Consider the following 9,121-nt stretch of genomic DNA (forward strand, 5'->3'; position numbering starts at 1 on the left):
ATTATTAACCCTAATATTAATATTAATAAAAATAAAGATGGCTCATGGTATTGACCCATGGTATTGAGAATCAATGTTATTGACTCATGTTAATCTCAAGGAGGGAATTAAACCAACATAGATCCATCTTTACTCTCAATCTACTAAGCTTCGAGAGGGATCAAATATCCTAATATGCAAACTAGCATAGAGTGAAAAAATGTTTGATCCCTCTCGGGGAGCTGGGAGATCCAGAATAAAGATGGAGATAAGAAATTAAACACATTGATGTTCTAACACTTTTCCTTTTGAATTTGTAAGGAACTCATTATAAATTAGTAGAATGCTTATTAGTTGATTAGTTTCACAATGATATTAAGTAACACTTATTCACATTTAGATGTTTGATGTTTTATTTTTTGACATTTCTGGTTGATTTTGTCTTAAAAGTGGTAAAAACAATTAAGAATTGCAAGTTTCACTTGAGTAATATGCATAATCCAAGTGCACCAAGGATTTTTCAGAGCATTGAATCTATTTTTGAATTAAAACCACATTTTAAACAATAAGAAGATTCCAGCCAAAAATACCAAAATGCCAATTACTTGAAGTGCATTTTTTTTTATAGATAATAATAAATCTGATTATGTCACTTGAATTTATTTTAGATCTCTATTTAAAAGGATTGTAATCCTCCCTAACCAAATTCAATTTTCACAAATAACCTAATGTTTTGTTATAATGACTTAAAATGAAATTCCAAACCATTTCTTACCTTTTATAAAACAAATTAATTTTAATAAAATCTATATATATATATATATATATATATATATATATATATAATCAGTTAAAATCCTTTTTTATATATATAATTTATAAAATTAAACTGAAATTTAAATATTTTAGAATTTTATAAAAACTAAGTATATTTAAAAATGATTTTCTCCCAAAAATACATTACGGATGTTTTATGTTTTCACTTTAAACTATATTGTGTCATTATTTTTTAATAGTTTGAATCGTAAATTTAAATTGAAAATAATTTAAAATATTAAATTTATTTAATTTAAATATTATAAAAGTTTGATTTTAAATATTGAATTTATTTATATATGTTTAAATTTAGATTTTCAAAAGTAGGCATTTCAGTTTGAATAATTTAAATGTCTCGAGATTAGGAAAAATCAAGAATTTAAATTCGAGTTAAATTTTCAAAACCTACAAGGTATAAACTCGATTGATTCTTTTAGTGGTTAAGTGTTCCATGCACTTACGAAAGGAGAGAACCCTGAATTAATGAAGTATACTGTCAATCGATTCTTTTACTCAGGGAGAGAACCCTGAATTAATGAAGTATACTCTCAATCGATTCTTTTACAGTGTTAAGTGTTTCACCCACTTATTAAGGGAGAGAACCCTGAATTAATGAAGTATACTCTCAATCGATTCTTTTACAGTGTTAAGTGTTTCACCCACTTATTAAGGGAGAGAATGTTGAATTAATTTCATGGCATGCCAATTCCATTCCAATCATCTGATGTTTCACAAGAAAGCTAACGATGATCAGATTAAAAATTCATCGTCTCCCAATTTCAAACTCAGCTCACAAATAAACGCAATTTAAAAAGCTGTAGATAGCAATAGAAATGTGTATACAAAAACGGGCATTTTCTTATTATCAGTGAAAAGTCCCTCGACTCTGAAACATGATGGCCATGAGGTGTTGGAAGAATCACCGCACCTCTATAGAATCCGTAATTTCCACCCTGGGGATCCTAGTCACTGGCTTGTAATGTTTTCCAACACCTGCGGGTTTTGGTGTAACGGCAAACCTCCACATGGTATCAGAGCTTGGACCCAGGTTCGATTCCCCCAAGTTGCGTTTGAGGGGGGTGTTGGAAGAATCACCGCACCTCTATAGAATCCATAATTTCCACCCTGGGGATCCTAGTTACTGGCTTATAATGTTTACCAATACCTGTGGGTTTTGGTGTAACAGCAAACCTCCACATGAGGCTTGAAAGTTGTTGTACACAGATACATATAATAAAAAATCAGAAATTCAAAATAAAAAAATACAGAACAGAAGTAATATTAATAGAAGACAGAAGTGTCGATATCATTCATGTTGTTTGGTAGGGATAAAAGGAAGTCTATTCTCCTGCGGGCGAAGAGCAGAAGCAGGCGAAGGAGGGGAATGAGTGGGTGAAGCATCACTGGAATTGGACCATTCACCGCCCTTGAGAAGATCAGAGATGATGATCTTGGCGGTGCCCACGATCTTGTCCCTGATATGACTGTAGCTGTAAATTTCCACCGTTATAACTGCCCATACGTTGGAGAGGAGCTTGTCATCTGCTGCGAGTACGAGCTTTTGTTGCCAGGCGGGGTGTATGCCCCATCCTGGTCGATGTGAGTGGAGGCGTTGTGCTCAAGGTGCCAACGTCGATGCGTGAGGAGCGGAGCACGGTGAACGACTCGCTAGTGGAGACTTGGATAGTTGGGCGCTGGGTGGAGAGAGCTGGCCAGTGAGTGAGTTGGGTGTTCGGTGGGAGTGCACGACGAGTTAGACACACTGAACGAAAATGCGTTCGGGCGATAGTGTGGGCATGCTCATTGTAAAAATATTCTAAGTGTAAATCTGGGGTTTCTTCTTTAGGATTGAACTTTGTATATTGATACATTATTATTGTGGGCAAGCTCATCACAGGGAGTTGCTCCTCCCCTTTAAACTGTTGCGCATTTATGTTAACACTGATGAATGTTTAACCGTTGTGTTATAATGAATGAAAGTATATTGATATATTATTATTGTGGGCAAGCTCATCACATGGAGTTGCCCCTCCCCTTTAAACTGTTGTGCATTTATGTTAAAGCTGATGAATATTTAATCGTTGTGTTATAATGAATGAAAGTATTTTGTAAAGTTGAAAAATTAATGAAGTATCGAAGTAGGCGTAGTCCATGACCGTGAGTATTGGTGAAAAAGAAAGTGGTCAGTGGTGCAGCACCTCCTACAGTGCGGTACAATGCGGTTGGAAGGAAGAGTACTGTCAGTGTAGAGACGTAACACAAAGTCGAGAGCTCAGCACAGAGCGTTGTCTTGAGATCCATGAGAGATGAGATGGGTTGATGTCTCGGTCCATTATCCATGACAGATGGGGGTGGGTTGATGTCGCGGTCCGTCGCTATATAGATGAGGAGGGATGACAGATGACATAGAGAAAATGTTTATATGGTAAATTTAGAGATAGTTTGGGATCTCACATTTTTTATTTTTAGAATTGGTTAGATCTCAATTCACCTACATATTTGTATAATATCTGTGAATAAAAATTATGTGAATTTTTTTTTTATTTGAACATGTACAGAAGGAAACAAGAGAGTATATATTTGTTTTGTAATAATGTGTTAATTTTTTATTTTTTTTAAATTTTCCCATTAGACTTGTTTGCTATGGACTTGAAATTGGTGTGGAAAACAACAATCGATTGATCACTTGAACTGAGCGCGATTGATCACTTGAGCTAAGCACTGGCAAGGAAAGGAGGATCGAACCTGAAAAATGCATTGGATGTTGTGTATACTTGTGCAGATGGTGCAAATTTTTTTTCTTATTGTTGTGAGTTGTCCTGCGTGAAGATCAAAGGGATAACATGGCTTTAGTGATTCCTTGCAAAGATAAACGAGTCTTTTGGATTATAATGAAGAAATCACAACCACAAGATGCCCAACTATCTCATGATTTGGAGAGCCTGGAACACCATTCTGGTCGTGGGTTTGTGCCCCCTAATGGAACATTGTTTTTCCTATTGTGACCGTCCATTATGTCTTTTCCCTGCTTGCATAGATTTGTGACAACGCTGTGGTGATTTGATGCCTCAAGAGTCCCGCAGTGATGAAATTTGTGTGGTATAATTTTTTAGTGCCTACGCTCAGTAAGAATTCTGATATCGAGTTTGTCATTGTAGGGGAATTAATGAGCCATTTATTTTAAAAGCATAATCATAAGGAAACCGAACAAGTGGACCAGCAGAAGGTGTGTGCAGAAAACATAGCGTGCATTCTGTTTGTGGGAGAAGATGAAATGTTGAAGCCCAATTAATCCTTCGATAACTCTCTTGTTGGCGACAAAGAGGACACAGGATACAAAGAAGGGAAGGGTGTTGGAAGGATGTCTTATCTTTGGACATCATGTTGCTGGAGCAGTTGAATTAGGATAGATGCATCTTAACCAAGTATCCAAGCAAAGTGATTAACAATGATAGAGGAAAGATAGTGGGTGATTCTTTTAATCTTTTTATTGTTTTATTTTCTTTAACATGATTGATCCAAAATATAGATTTAATATTTACCACCTATTATGTTTTTTTATTAATTTAGATACTTTCTTAAATACAATACAATGTGATCATATTTAAGGAAGAGAGTGAGATGGAAGGGGGAATAGAGTGTGGGAGAGAGACATAGAGGTGAGAGACAAAGAGAGAGAGAAAGAAAGATAGAGAGGAGGGGGAAAGAGGGGGGGCAGAAAGAGAGATGGATTTGGAGGGGGAAAGAGAGGGAGTGACAAGGGAGAGATGAAGATGGAATGAGGGAGAGAGGAGCCGAGGGAAGAGAGAGATAAGGAGAGGATAAAGATAGGGAAAAAAGGGGAAAAAAAGAGAAAAGGAGACATATATATGGAGAGGGAAGAGAGGGGGAGAGAGAGAAGGAGAGAGGGAGGGAGATAGTGACAGAGTTGGAGGGTGGAGAGAGAGAGTGTGTATTATGGGGTAGAGACAAAGGGAGGTGGAAGAGAAGGAGAGAGAGAGGGAGGAAAAAGAAAGAGGACTTGAGAGAGAGAGATGGAGTTGGAAGGGGAAGAAAGACATAGCGAGCAAAAGGTGGAGAGGGAGTGGCAAGGGAGAGGAGAGAGAAAAGGGGAAGAGATAGAGAGGGAAAGGAAGAGGGAGAGATAGGTAGATAGATATGGGGGGAGAGAGAGAGTGTGTGTGGAATATGTTTAGGGGGTTGAGATAGAGAGACAAATAAGGAGAGATGGAGGGAGGTATAAATATAGATGGCAAGGGGAGAGAGGAAAGAAGAGAAAGATAGAGAAAGTTAGGGAGAGGAAGATAGAGTGAGACGGGGGAGAGAGGGAGGGGAAGAGAGAAAAGGAGAGGAGGAGGGAGATAGACACAGAATGGAAGGTGGAGAGAGAGGGAAGAAGAAAAAGTCTCATAGAGACATAGAAGTTATATCTAGAAAGTCATGAATATATTGATTTCAATGTAGTTGTTGATTTCTAATCCTATTTGATCACATGCACTATATGCATTAATTTCAGTGTAGATATCAATTTATAATTCTATTTAATACCTTACACTAGATGTATTGATTCCAGTGTTGATGTTGATTTCTACTCCTATTTGATTTCTCGCACATGATGCATTGGTTTCAGTGTAGATATTGATTTCTAATCCCATTTGATCACTTGCACTAGATGTATTGATTTCAGTGTAGATGTCGATTTCTAATCATATTTAATACCTTACACTAGATGCAGTGATTTCAGTGTAGATGTTGATTTCTACTCATATTTGATTGCTTGCATTAGATGTATTGGTTTTAGTGTACATATTGATTTATAATCCTATTTTATTGCTTGCACTAGATGCATTAATTTCAATTTAGTTGTTGATTTCTAATCCTATTTGATTGTTTGCACTAGATGCATTGATTTTATTGTAGATGTTGATTTATGATTTGATGCAAGAAGATGTATGATGTACAATAATTTCAAAGTAATTAAATTAATAGTGTACATTGATTTCAGTGTAATCACATCTCTACCTCCTCCATCTATATCTCTATGTCCCATTGTCTCTCCTTCTCTATCTCTCTATCTCAGCCCCTAAACGTACACACACTCTCTCTCCATATCTACCTATCTATCTCTCTCTCCCTCCTTCCCTTTTCCCTCCCTCTCTCTCTCTTCGCCTTCTCTCTCTCTAACATTTCTCCCTCATATCCATATCTCTTCCTCCCTCCCTATCTTTTCCTCTCTCTTCTTACTCTATACCTCTATCTCCCCTTGTCTCTCCTTCTCAACCCCAAAACATACACACACTCTCTCAGTGTAAGCACATAAAAATTATTCAACCATAAATACAATACTTGAATTTTCATCCTAAATAAAATGTTTACTTACTTGAATTTACAATTGGATACATTCTTATTATTCCCATTTTCCATCATTCAACATTTTTAATTACTTTGCATTCAAACGCGATAATAGAAAATAACTACCATTGAAAATTATTTGGGGTTTAACACTCCATAAGTTACAATGATTGACTTTGGAAAAAACTACTATTAATATTAGGGAGCAACAGAGACAAGGTATGTTGTTTACTACAGTAGCTTGAGTTAAATATTTGAATTGTCTATGATTCCAACTACTCATTTCATATGATCGATATGAGAAAATGGAAAAAAAAATAGTTTCATATTGATTGCAATGAAGATTGTTTGTAATTGACTATATTCTTAGTATTCACATTTTCTATTTATAAAATTGTTACATTGACACTTTGCACTCGAAATTTGTATTTCATCATTTTCATCATTCAAGTTACTAATAGTCTCTCTCATCTCAACAAACTGAGGTAACTAAGAAATTTTAAATTAAATTGACCAAATTAATCTTAGGCATATTTAGCATATTTAAAATTATCAAAATAATTAGATGTTCAGCAAATTTTGTATGACCGCACACGACTGAAACCAGCCTAGATCCATCTTAACACCGAATCTATCAAGCACCGAGAGTGATCAAATCTCTCGAGGTGCAAACATTTCCTCAAGTCTTGGACTCAAAAAATAGGTTTGCACCTCGAGAGATTTGATCCCTCTCGACGCTTGATAGATCCGGTGTTAAGATGGATCTAGGACGGTGTAGGTTAAACAGATAATAGCCCTGTGAACAACTAGTGTTAATGTAACCTTTTAATATTCTTTTTCCTTAGGTTCCTCTATCAAGGGTGGCTGAATTTTTATATTGATAATAGCCCTGTGAACAACTAGTGTTATTGTAACCTTTTAATATTTTTTTCCCTAGGTTCCTTTATCAAGGGTGGGTGAATTATTATATTTTTGTGAAGCCCAGTCTTGTGGCATCCTAAATCAATACGGCTTGAACGAGATTGGATTGATCACATTGCCTTAGTAGACCCATGTTCATTGATAGAGATGTCTCATTCAACCTATGAGTTTCTTGTGGAAGATAATTGTAATATCCCAAACTAGGAAATATAATGAATATAAAAAGCATGCACTAAGCTACAACAAGAAAATCCAATGAGAAGAGCATAATTTTATACAAATAGAATAGAGTCGTTTTATTAATTATTTCTTGGAGCTTAATACAGTGGAGTAGAATGATGGTACCTGGGCTTGCTAGTGCAAGCATGCAATACCCAGGTGAATATCTAAGCAAACTCCAACTGGAATAGGCCTGATCTATCCAAACACATTGCCCAGAAAATTTTTGTTGTTTCTGTTGGAGGCAAACTCTGAAACGATCCCTCAATAATGCTCAAAAAATATGAAAAATTAGGAGAAAGCTCCTCACACCTAATCCAACAAAACCCAGAAAAATATCAAGTTGAATCCACTGGCCATTGGAGCCACAAATACTGCATGTAGCCCTCCCACTCTGCCAGTGCGCTATAGAAATCGATCCACAATGAAATGCATAATTTTCCCAAAGGAAAACTCCTCCAAAACCCCACGAAATTCCTTCCTCAAACTCCCGACCAAAATCAACTCCAATATCCGACACAACAATGTTGCTCAACCCCTTTGCAAAAAATAGCCAGTAAACCCCAACGCAGGCCCAAAGAAGAAGAAATTTGGCCCACAAATCTCCAACACTTCCAGCTCAGAAATTTCCCCAAATCAACTCGTCCTTCTCAAAGGAAAACATCTGCAAAATAGTTATCTCAAAAGACAACAATTCCTAGCTCCTCAAACCTTAGCGAAATCCTCCACTACATCCTCGAGAAACTTGTAAATACTGTAAAATCCCACACAAAATATTGAAATCTCTCCACAATCTCTCTCCTTCAGTGGCACTCGAAGTCCCTTGAGGAAGAACTGAAATTTCTACCTAGAAATCCCTTGCGCTAAACAACACTCATTGACTTGGCTAAGTAGCTCAAGCAAACTCTCCAATTCTGAAAATGAAATTCCAAGATGCTCCAAAAATGAGGCTCTTCCCTTCCTTTTATAATTTCCGCTCAACCATCTTTGTGGGTTCCACCAATTTGACCCCCTTGTTTGACCCCTTTTTCATGTGGTTTGATTTCTCCTAGGGAGTTTGATTTCCTTCTTAAGTGACCCCCACAACTTAACTTCACTTTAGTTTTTCTTTTTGTCCTAAGCGCAACCTTATTGCTTATCAAAATTAAATTTGAGCCTCCACAACTTATTTTTCCTAAGTTTTATTTATCAAATATGATATTAATTGCCAAAATTGTAAAATTGAGAATTTCTTTAGCAAAATTATTAATTAGGCATATGGCAGTAATATATTAGTTCTACATGATTATGTTACTCTCATACTCCCACCCCAAACCCTGGGCAATAGCGTCACTACCACACATGTATTTATCTCTCAAGTAGAAAAAGTGAGTACATTGATAGATAGGTATATAGATCAACTAATCTTTTGCATTTGGGTAAATTGCAACAACTTCACTTTATATGACCAAAGATTTTGTGAATTTATGATAGCTCATCCATTTTGTTAGAATATTTGTTATTATCTTAAGCCAGGGACAAGTATCTTTGCTACTATAGATCTCGTTGAGAATATAAATATTTTTCTCATGGTATGCTACTCACATAAACATCAACATTAACTTTGCATATTAATATTTCATTTCAATTAACATCAAGTTGGAAAATTTTCAAAACATTCATAGGAAAAAGGGAATCATTAATTGTTGGCTTAGGTTGGGCTGACCTAGGTTCGATCTATACTGCGCACCAACAAAACCTTCAATCACTGACCCTTTCAGCAACGACCTGCAATCAGATCGTAGTCTCACACGAAGTGACTATGGGAGGATGTAGAACCAGGTTTCTGCAGTCT

The sequence above is a fragment of the Pinus tabuliformis genome, chromosome 2_2 (genome assembly GCF_031772625.1).
Source record: "Pinus tabuliformis cultivar Carrire ecotype Pingquan chromosome 2_2, CPIR1, whole genome shotgun sequence".
NCBI lineage: Eukaryota > Viridiplantae > Streptophyta > Pinopsida > Pinales > Pinaceae > Pinus > Pinus tabuliformis.